Below are 12,139 nucleotides of genomic sequence, written 5' to 3'. Positions count from 1 at the left end.
TAATATTCAAAGTAGCCAGCAAAAACTGAATTGGTATATAGTGAAATCGCAAATAATGAAAGCAAAAGATGGCATAGAACTTAGCTTAGGCCTTGAATAAAATTGAAGAACAATTCATTTCGATTATTATAGCCTAAAAGCGCTTTCGAATAGAATTTATAGAAACTATGTCTTCTTAAAAATTACAAACCTCTAAAAAGCGGAGCAATGACAGCAGAACACACGCTGATTTCATTAATAAATATTTTTCCCCACAACTCTTTCATCCACGAAATAGGGTAGATTGCAATCAGCAGGATATCAGTGACAGTAGCCAAAAGGGTTATGCATTGAGAACGTCAATTGGGCTACCAATTCACAACAAAGCTCCTCATGACCAGAATACGATTCCAAGGTTGTCATGACGTGCCCCGTTCTCGATCAAAATATAAGGAGTCGAAAGTAGGTGAGCCACGCCACCTATGTATGAAAGAGAACAGAGCGCGTGCGATAGGAGCGTTTGTGTGGCAGTCATCTTTTTTTCACTTTTCGCAATAGCACCGCAGCGTGAGTTCGACGACCCAATCGCCCGACCACGTCCTTTCGTCTCGGAGATAATCCGGCAGCGCCGGCAAAAATTTATATTAGATGCGTTGCACGGAGGCCTCAAGGCATTATTGAGGCGCTAGGTGTTACGAAAGTCTTGAAATCATAAGACTGGAGAGGAATGAAGAGGACCTTAGCTGAATACAGGAGCTGCGTGGGAGTACCACATGAGTCTTACGCGCGCGGTGAAAATTAACGCGAAATTTTCCGAGCTTTAGTTTCGCCATCGCATAATTCATCCAACCGCTTTCTCTACATTTGGAAACCTATTACACCGTAGAGATATGTGAATGGGCAATTTGCCATCATTTCTAACTTATTTAGAATACTTCAACACAGGATTGAGCCGTAGCACAAATCTCTCCTTCAGATGGGGAAGAAAACGCTGACTCGACATATCCAACGGTAAATAGGCTCCAATTAAACATTACCACATGTCATTCAACAATACATTTCTATTCATGAACCCAATGCGTACCATTGATAAGTTTAGAAAAATCATTCTGGACAATAGGAGCTGAAAGAAATGGAACGCGACCCATCGATAACGAGTGCTGCGTCATGTAAGCGTAAAAATTGTGAAATCTTAGGAATTGAAATATCAGACGGAAAAATTAATACCATAACCTTATTGATTATACTGGACACATAGTGTGCACTACAACAGATAAGGCAGTCGTGGCCGAGTGGTTAAGGCGTCTGACTAGAAATCAGATTCCCTCTGGGAGCGTAGGTTCGAATCCTACCGACTGCGAATAATTTTTTCCTATATTTATCGAACCAGCACGCAGCAGTGACGATAATAATCACGCATGCCGTCGACAATAATTCATCCAAAGACCGAGAGTAACTTCTGCTTAAACACATCACCGTACTTTTTTTTAATGAGAAGTATTAGTTCAGCTTTCCTTCAGCTAATTATGGAAAAGTAAGAGTAAAGGTGCAGAAGAAGAGAGAAAGTAAAAAGAGAAAACCAAAGAAAAATTCTATTAAAATTCCCATTCGCGCATCTAAAATCTCAGTGAAAAATAATTGAAGTGCATAGCTTTGGTTTATTTCTACGTTTCCACCAGGTAAAGTGAAGTGAGTGTCTCCTAATTTCCACCGGCTTCCCCCGCGCATAGGTCGCTTCACGCCATTTTTTAAAACAAGTATTGTTAAGTGAGAAAAAGTGGAAAATACCATATCAGTGACGATAATTAGCAACTGAAGTGGTACTGAAATAACTAACCCGTGTCTAAGAAAACATAAGACTCACGACCGACTTTTTATATTTCGTGTTTCACATCCACTAAAAAAATAAGCCTAAGCTTAAAACTAAATTTTTTGCATCTATTAAGACCTTTAACTTCATGTTGACAGTAAACACACTATTTATCCAAGCTAATCCATATTTTTACTGTCACGTATTCATTATTAGCAATTTGCGACATAGGTAATTATACTCGAAAGATATCAAACGTAATCCTGTACTCATTATTCACAAATATATGTACTTCACGTCGCACGGAAGTTGTCATGGTCTTTTTTTCTAAGAAAGATTCACTTTTTCATGTACAGTGATAAAGCATCAATTGTTTCAATTTTCTGCAAAAATATGCGATAGTAAACCATTGAGATAGAATTGATTAAGGTTTTAGAATTGTTTTTATATGAAAAGTTACGTCATATGATGCATAGAAATGGAGACTTATTCTCAAAATATGAGTACAAAAACGACGTATCTAACTACTTTCCGTTCCTAGAGTCACAAAAACAGCATAGTTCTTTACCTGATCTACTCGGTTTACTTTCGATTTCTGTTTCATACACAGAAGTTTATGGCTTCCCAAAATCGGATTTTCTGTATCCTATCACACTTATATTTTTTTATGCTTTCAAAGAGCCTTACAGCAAGTCGGAACAGGTTGATGTGGATGTAACCATTGTGGATGTAACCATTACTGATGCAGAAAGTTTAATTTGGGAAAAATATGCATTAAAAGTAGAAATTCCACGCCTCCACTGCTAAGAAACGGGTGAAAATGAAAAACTTATTAAAATAATTATAACGAAAGGATCACGTTGCATTACGCAAAGGACTTCGCCGAAAATGACATCAATAAAAAAACATACAAAAATCTATATGTTTGCAACAATAAAAATTAACCATTCAGTTAATTACATAACAATAACATTTTTTTTTACTTTACAGCGGTTTCTTTAGCAAACAATGACCGACCATGCGAACTCAGGTTCAGTCCATACTAAAAATCATTTGATGATTAATTAAAAAAAAACAATGAGTGAATTCCAAACACACCTTGATAAACAATAAGGGTTCTTGCTTCCGATATGCTATTTGTTAGTGGGAGTCTCAGACATCTTAACCTGAGTTAAGAATTGTTGGTTGTGTTAAAAAGATACTTAGGTCCACTCCGACAAGTTGGAATTAGAATAAAATTTTACAAAGGGCATTATTTTTAAAAGAGGAAGACTATTTTTGAGGAAAATTTCTCGTACGATTAAGAGGTCTCCCATTACTTCATCCAATTTTATTCATCTCAAAATGGCGTCTTTCCACTCTAAGAGGTCTTACAGTGTAGACCAGATTTAACGAAGGCGCGAAGACCATTAAACTGATGCGATTGAAACTGTACATAGATTCCTTTGACGGCAAATTGCTGAACCGGAAAAGAAGATATTTGGCTCTCTCCTATATTTCCACTTGGCCTCAGAATTCATCCACCATGTCGAAGCATAGGATCCCATTCGTGCCTGGCCTTCCATGCAAGCTATTTACTTCCACTCCAAATATATAATGAACAAATAATGCCTTTATAATATTTTAGCACGAAATAAATGATTTTCAACGAACAAGATTTGTTTTATATTCCAGAAAGGAGCGTGTGTATTGGCTCCCATGGCTTTCTTCGACTGCAATTAACGAGAACGGGAAAATCTAAAAATATGAGGGTCGAAGAACCTATCAATTCTGTAGCAAGCTTTGCTAAAATGAACGAAGCAACATCTCATGATTTTACCAGCGATTTTTCTTACAACTATATTTAAGTAACACACTAGACTCAACCAAGAATAATGTGGGGATATGCAACGGTGAAGAATTTGGACCAAAATCACTCTTTGGCCATCATGATGATTCAAAATCAGGAATGACTGATAGAGTGACAAGAAAAACTGGAAGATGACGAAGTGTGAATACATACTATTGTATGAATGCAACTGTTGATCGACTATGTACCTCTTTCAATAAACTTTTAAGTAATAAAATATACACTTACTGAAGGCAATGTCTAGCGGACAGATGTGTCGATGTTAACGAGATTATAAATTTGCAAAGTATTGTGTATGTGATATTAAGCCGGCCTTGACTGTTTCGCTAATTAATTGTACTATTAGTGAATTAAGTTCTTTTCGAATTATGATTATAATTACGATAAATGGTGAAAATTATTTACCCTATCAATGTGTTTTCGTGTTGATTGAAGTTAAAATTATTATTATTATTATAGTATTCTACCGATTAAGGTAGGTTTCCATGGAGTTCTAAAGAAGTAATCTGGGAGCCTCCCTTTCCTTCCAGCACTGCCTTCTTCAATTCACTGTAAGGCCTACTCCCTTTCAATCTATCTAAAAATCCTATTATTTTCCTTCCTCTCTCTCGTTTCCCTAAAATTCTACCCTCTAACACCATTTTCAAATTCCCCCCCCCCCCCCTGCTGTACTCCTCCCATCCATACCTTCTGTCTCCTCCGCACCTCATCTATAAGTTGCCTCCCCTCGCCAACCACATCCAGCACTTCGTCGTTCCTTTTCCTCTCCGTCCTTTTCACCTCCTCCATTCTTCTCCATACCCACATCTCGCATGCTTCCAATTTTTTCTCGTCCTCCTTCCTTAGTGTCCACGTTTCCGCACCGTAGAGAGCTACACCCCAAATCAAACTCTTCACTAACGTTTTCTTTAAAATCTTGGATAACGATCCTCTCAGAGGCTCCTTCCTGTTCATGAACGCCTCCTTTGCTAGTGCAATTCGCTTCCTGATATCCTTGCTACTGTGCCCGTTTTCCTTTACTGTGCTGCCCAAATAGTTGAATAAAATAAATAAATAATAACTAACGATGAGGGATAAGTGCACAGAGCAATTTGAGAGAAATATAGGAATCACGCAGAACAATGAATAAACATTGAAATGAAAGGATTCGGTGATCAAGGCATACCAATTTTTTTGCTGTGGCATGGCAAGGGTGACAACCTTTCCCACCAGACGTTATTATAAGAGTGGGAGATGGGATCAAAACAGGTAGACTGTATTTCCGTTATTTTACATCACTCACCTCAAATCGAACCAAATTTTCCAAACTATAAAAGAGTAAAACATAATGGTCAGCGAATTTCATTAATGCAACATGTTTAAGGAAATCCAATATTTAGGAAAATTTGGTGTAAAATATTAAGTTTCAAAAATTACTCGTAAATAGTGACAAAAAATAGATCAGAGTTAAAATCGTGGATCATTCTCTTCCTATAAGTGTCTTCCAATATTTTGTACACAAAAGTATCTACCTAAAATAAACTGTTATGATGATATGATTTAAGTCCGTTCCACAGCGCCAACGGTCAAGTGAATTACATCGTATTTTGAATTGTCATTATTTACGGACGAGGAATCAGTTTCAAGAACAACAGTGCATGTATATGTTGCAATGTTTAAACATTGTTTTCGTAAGTAAAGAAGGTGAAGAGTAACACGATCGATGAAAGATTGTGCAAGTGGAAAGAAAATTATGTGACATTGAAATTTCAAAAAGAGCTCGCAGAATCAACCCAAACCATATGCAGAATCCATCGTATGTCGAATCCATGTAAAAGCGGGAATCCGCCAGTGGCGTAAGCATCAAATTTGAAAAGGGTCATGACCTGGGTCAGGGGAGTATGGAAATCCTGTCGTGTAAAATTTTTCAAAATAGGTACCAATTTCTTACGCATTTTGGAGTCTAAAATTTCATTTTTATTCTTAAAAACAGATAAAAATGAACAATTTTAGACATTAAAGGATAGAAAAACTATTAAACTAATAAAAAAAGAATTTTTTAAATGTAATTTGGAGGGAGATAATGACTCCTATAATCACCTCCCTAAATCCGCCACTGAAATCTACCGTATTCAAGGATAATTATGTACATTAAAGGAAACAAAAACCAATAAATATTTAATAAAATTCAGAGGGGGGTCATAATCCCTGTGACCCTCTCCCAAAATCCGCCTCTGGAGTCTACTGTATTTCTCACATTGCCATTACGATGAGTAAGAAAAAATACGTTAAGGCTGAAAGAAGGCGAGAAAGAGCGTACTTTAAAAATGGCACAAAGCACAATATATGACAGCATATACTCATAACTTTTGAGAACGCGGAGGGGCGAGAAGGAACGATTGGCATCGAGGATGATGGGGGAGGGGCGCGGTTGGAGGCGGCATCTGAAGGAGACGTTTGCGGCGACCAAGTGGGCGCTTCTCGACTGCTTATATGTCAACTCTTCGGGGCCGAGGCACACTCCCAGCACCCCTCCTCTCTCAGAGTGTGTGTGTCTGACCCAGTTGAAAACTCACCAAGTGTCACCTCTTGCGCTAAATTTCTTTTATCTTCGGCTCGGAGTTTGTCGCCGCGATGCGCGGAGGATGAGGCGCGAACTTTTCAATCCATGAGCACCAATACGAACAGCCGACGCAGAAACGAGATAGAGAGCCGACTGGTACGTACGGTTTTCCAATTCCAGGGGAATATTTTTTTTACTCATATCGTCCAATTTATTTGATTTTTAATCCCTCCCCCCGTCTCCAATCGACAATGTCATAGATGATTGCAGAAATTTTTCTATTCCAAATAGTGTTGTAAGTACGTATCCAATGATTTTATACATACATTCAATTGTGGCTGCAAAGGTTTCGGTGGTTGAGAAAAAATAGTGTGTTAAGAACTACACATTTTCAATCGCTACCGATACTTCACACTTCCTATATGTCCCAAAATTCAGAGCTTAGGCTCCTTTTCATTTAAACGGAGCCTTTTCACTAGAAGTACAACGGAATAAAAATTGACATCGAGCGGATTTAAACTTTAATTTGAAGTTTCAACTTTTGAAGAATAATGAACCAATTTCCTCGGCCAGAAAATTGCAAGACGTACTCGAATTAAGTCATTGAAATAAAAGCGAGAAATGAAAAACAAATATCTAACACAAGTATAAACAAAAATAATTTCAAACTCTATTACAGTCGATAATAAATTGGCGATCAGGTTCACATTTCAACGCATTTAAGGTGAATATAATGAGGTCAATACTTTCTGAAGTATTGAAGAAATATAATACGCCAAATCTGAGGAATTACAACCCAACTTATAGCGAAAATAATGATTTTTAGGAATTGCCCATATCAAATGGCAAGAGGTCTACTTAAACAGTTAATCTAAAAGATATTGTAACAAGAAAATTAAGTTTTGGAAAATTTGAGACGAATGTAATTATATAAAGGATATTTTCTTGGGATACCAAAAAGGAAACAATTTTTTAATGTGTTAGAGTCAGATCCACTTTAATTCTCAATAAAGATTTATAGCGGAGGTGAAAAAATTCCTTTGCGCGCGCCACGTAATCCATTAATTCCAGAGGAATTGGCGCATTTGTAAACAAGGAAACGCTTATGGGATATTAGTTTCCGAGGATTGGAAGTGGTTTTTTTATGCCAAAACTGGTAGTTATGAAATTGATTCACAAACTAATCTCCGAAAGTGCTGTTCTTGAACTCTCTACCACTTGATATCAATCCGAGAAATGTAATCTTAAGTCCTTTATTAGCTTAGAAATTTTCCACCAATGCCAGAAGAGGTAGATGAGGGTGGAAAGAAAATACAAAATGCAACCAACGAGCATCCTCTTGAGCTTAAAAGCTCTTAACGCTTAATCAATTACAACCACCACGGAAAATTTGAGTTTTAGTTGCACTTGTACCATTCAGAGCCACCAATTGTAATTTTCAATGCTATAAAGTTTCCGTTGGCCATGTACGCAGCGATGTATATTGAGTGAACTACAGAGCGATTTATACATCCAGCACATTATCCACTTGCAAGGTTTGAAATGGAGGATTCGGCCTCCTTACCTCAGGCCACAGAATGCATCAATTAAACGCAAAGAAAACGGGTAGGCTTAGAAAACTCTTCACCGCCTTATAGAAATAATTTGAGGGTTACATTAAGCTATAGAGGCATTTAATCCCACGATAACATCCTTGCGAATATCTCTCTTAGACATTCGATTCTTTTTGGTATGAATCTCAAAATTCACGCTGCATAATGGAGTACTTGACCCGTATCAAGGCAAAAATTATTATCCGACTAGAACTGCCGACTTTTGATACAAAATTAGCTCCAATGTTATGGGCGAGCTGTTGAAGACGGTACTACAATCCAGTATGAATTGATAGACCTGACGCAAATGATTTCAGTGGAACGAATAAAAAGACTAGCTGTCACGGCGAATGTCGTACCGCCTAATTATAAATAAACAGTTTAGTTACACTATATTTAAATCAAGAGAGGGTGTAATGATTTTAATAATTTCTGACTTATTATAATAAATTAAGAAAAAAATTCAATGAAACTGCAAAAATAAGCATTTTAATGGCTTGCTAGAAACATATTTTCTTTCTTCATTTTACATAGGGTAGATCGGATTACGTATACGCGGATTTATTTCACTGAATTTTCTAATTTTTATGTCTAAACTTAGGAAGTATTAGACATTGTGGTTTTATAAAGCAGTTAATAGAGTCAAAAATTCATGAATTCAGTTGAGGGCCTATTCACCTTTTTAACCGTAAAAAAAGTTTTGAGGTCCAAGCCTTGCCCCGTTCTTGGGGCAAGTTTACGCAACGCCAGCCCGATGCTTGACTGATACTCCATATCTCGTGAAAATAGCCCCTAGAAGCAGCATTTAATTGTCATTACTTGTGGCACGTTAGATATAACTCGGTTGGAAATAGTGCACTGCGTAAAACCTGCCCCAGTGTCCGATGCGTAAACGTGCCCCGGCCTACCCTACACATATGCCTTTATTCACTTGAGTCAAGTACTTTCTGATATACAAAATTTGTTGCTTTGCTGTCGGGCCGAAGAACAAATAAAGCGGATGGTTTACCAACACGTGAATATGCAACATATATTTGACCATGAGAAAAACATAGCGTTTATAGATTCAGAGTAGGTACAAACACTCACCTTGTGATTCGATAATTGCCATCGCGAATGCAATACGACTTGAAAATTGAATTCGTTTTGACTCAAAGTGCCTATCAGTTGGGATCATGGGAATCCTCGGAATCATAATTTCCTCATCTTTGAATTTTCCTTCGAGTATAGTCGCGTGAATCACATTGATTATCAGTTTTTTTAATAACCAAACGCGTTCCATTGCATAGTTTTAGTTGGTTTGGATTTCGAAGCATTGTGAACACCGAATCTACCTTCAGCCGTAAAATGCGGTGGGGTAAGCCCCGCACATCTAAGGACTTTAAAAATTCAGATGGCTAGTTGGTGACTTCATCTTTGTTTGTTACACAGTCAATAGAGTTGAATTAATGCAGAGTACAAACTATACATTTGATCCTCATTTACCAAGTTTCGTCTTCGTTCGTAGTCGCCAAAATTGCTCGCTCAATCAACCATTAGTGCTTTTTGTTGTTATCAATCATGTTCGTGCACACTTTGTTGATAAGCTCATATTTCGTGTATACGAAATTCTTCTTCTTCTGCAATGTTAATGTTATTTTGGTACTTTAAATATGTTTTAAGCAATGAAATATTTTAAATATTGTTAAGAGGCTCCGTCATTAATTTGTTTAAAATAAAACATATCATCTAGTGTTGACCAACTTGATAGTTTTACAGTGTAACCAACTCCTAAAAAAATAAACCTAAGATCAAGATCAATTTTTTTCGCCAACTTTCACTATTTCTTAATGTTTATTCTGTTATACGGGGCTGTGGCGAATCAAAAAAACAAACATCATTAAAATCGGTGGAGCCGTTCTCGAGTTATAAATGGTGTAACTAACACGATTTTCGGCTTTCTTTTATATATAGATGATATGCTTCTCATGAAGCAGACTCAGAGATGGAATAAGCATACATGCTTAATGATTAACTCCTCTAAACTTTAAGGAATTCTTGTTTCGTAAAATTGCCGATTATTTGGACATCACTTAAACTTGAAGATTAATTCAAATGTCACAAGTTCGAATTCACAGATAATAATTTTTATAATTTCACAATTTAACACTGCGAAATTGTGGGTAGGATTATAGTCTGATAATTGAAATGGTAGACTACACTACACATATCTATTCATATCGCCGTTAATAGCATTTTAAAATAAGGGATACTATAGATATATCGCTAAAGCCTTCATAAATACTTTACATTCTCTCTGAATTCTCCTCATTTAAACATGAGAGAAACATAGAAAAATTAGTAACGTGTAAAACACCGTTAGGCAGAAATGAGGTTTGAGCTTCATGTGTGATATAACAATTGAAAATTATGCATAGAAAAAAATAAGATGAAAAGATAAATGATCGAGCTACTCTATCTCAAATATTTGTATGCTATGAACTGGTAACCAAAAATAATTTCGATCACGTGGATGCTTATGGATTAGCAGAATTATTTCCTACCAACAAGTGTACCAATAGCAGCAACTGAAAGCATAAAAGAAAACAAAGAACACCGAAAACACAACTCAGTCATAAACTCAATTCGATGAACAAAACGTAATCACTGAGGCTTGTCGTTACCCACGGGAATCTCATTTCCGCTCCGAGATTAGATGGTTCTGTCCAATATCCAAAGACATTTAAGCACACAGTGACAAGAACCCAGAAAACAGTCATAAGAATGAACGAGGAAGCAACTTAGGTTATAATCCGACACCGCGTATTTCGGCTATCATATAATTCTGTCCAGAGAAGTATGGGCTAGAGAAAAACAACTCTAAAAAAAGCGCGTTCATCGAGAAAGTTAAATTTGACTGGTTAGTAAGAAGCAGTAAAACATGATGGAGTTCCAGTCCGCTTAGCACAAACGAATGAAGAGCGTGTGGTCACTGTATATCATGCAAGAAATATGTGAAAAGGAGACTAAGCCGAGAGTAATATATTTTCCTATTCCACTCTTACATGCATTCTGACGGTAAAAAAGGTAAAGGAAAGCTGCTGATTAGTTCTAGATGAAAGAACATGGGAGAGTTGAACGCGTACCGGTGCAAATGTATACCATTGAGAGAAAAAACATCTTAAGAGCACAAGATAAAAGAATTATTGTATGTACTGGCGAAATATTTTTTTGCAAGCGACAAATTTTAATGCATCACTGTAATAGTCTCCAAACTCGATCTTTAAAAGAAGCCCTATTATAATCTGGGACAAATTATTTATTACAATAAATTTCGATTTGTTCAGTTATGCTTGAACTGAGCAATGCTTGGATATTTGTAAATACATAAGATAAACTGCAAAGGACCACATACTTGGTTGGAATAGGAAGGATACACTGTTTTCTTGGTATTTCGGATATATAAAAGACATATGAGGTAATTTATGCTACTTTATCGGTGGATCACGTGCAATGGCTAGACTAGTCAGCGTTAAACCGTCCAAATCTTAAGCATAACACGGTGCACACATAGTCTCATCACTATATTATAAAACGCGCTTCTAATCACTGACTGACTGATTCATAAAAATATTTGTGGCGAACCTGACGAGATACGACAGAAAGTCGTAGAATCAAACTCCTCTAAAATTGTCTAGAACCATCGGAAAAACTGTCGAAACACTAAATTTTCTATCTATTACAGTTTTCCCAACTGCCCCTATATCTCTACCTTTTGGGGTATTTGGAGGTCAAAAAAGCGAACATAATGAGGGATTTGAACATCGCGCAGAAGTGTTTTAATGAAACCTAAGTCATGGTGGCAGCCATTAGTCCACATCTTGTAACAGTCAGAAAGCCTGGAAGCCCAGAAATGTTTGGTATTCTTAGTATTCAATTTAATTAGGCTATTTATCACCGAAAGAAAACTATCCCAAAAGAAAACGGCACACAAAAATTGTCAAAACTGGCAGGGTGGTCAGAAAAGCCCGCAGACCAGGTTAAATTGAGTCTAAAGGATAAAGACTACCACTTGGGTCATTCACAGTACTCTCATCGGAAATCCCGTGACTCCGCATAATTTTCTACACCCTATAACAAACATGGAATCGGTGAAAAATAAATCTGAAATACCTCAGGAATGAGACAACGAAATACGCCAATTCATGTAAAAAAGATAAGACCTTTAAAAGGATAAGGTAAAAATTGACATGCTTGAATATTCTAGTCTTCCATGCTGAGTTATTTCGATCAACAAATTAGAGGATTCGTATTCTCACAAATGAGAAAACCCCCCACATTGATTATGAAATCTTTCCCCACAGCTCTAGCGTAGGCTCTCAACTAAA

The 12,139-nt window shown here is 36.9% G+C and overlaps 1 non-coding gene across 1 annotated transcript; it reads left to right on the top strand.

Moving 5' to 3' along the window:
• Positions 1–1,257: 1,257 nt before the first annotated feature.
• Trnas-aga lies at positions 1,258–1,339 on the top strand. The gene has a single exon. It is a non-coding gene; the product is annotated as a tRNA-Ser (tRNA).
• Positions 1,340–12,139: the final 10,800 nt, after the last annotated feature.

The sequence above is a fragment of the Ischnura elegans genome, chromosome 5, assembly GCF_921293095.1.
Source record: "Ischnura elegans chromosome 5, ioIscEleg1.1, whole genome shotgun sequence".
NCBI classification, from domain to species: Eukaryota; Metazoa; Arthropoda; class Insecta; order Odonata; family Coenagrionidae; genus Ischnura; species Ischnura elegans.
The sequence above is the reverse complement of the archived record's forward strand: the minus strand, read 5'-3'. Positions and strand labels throughout refer to the sequence as shown.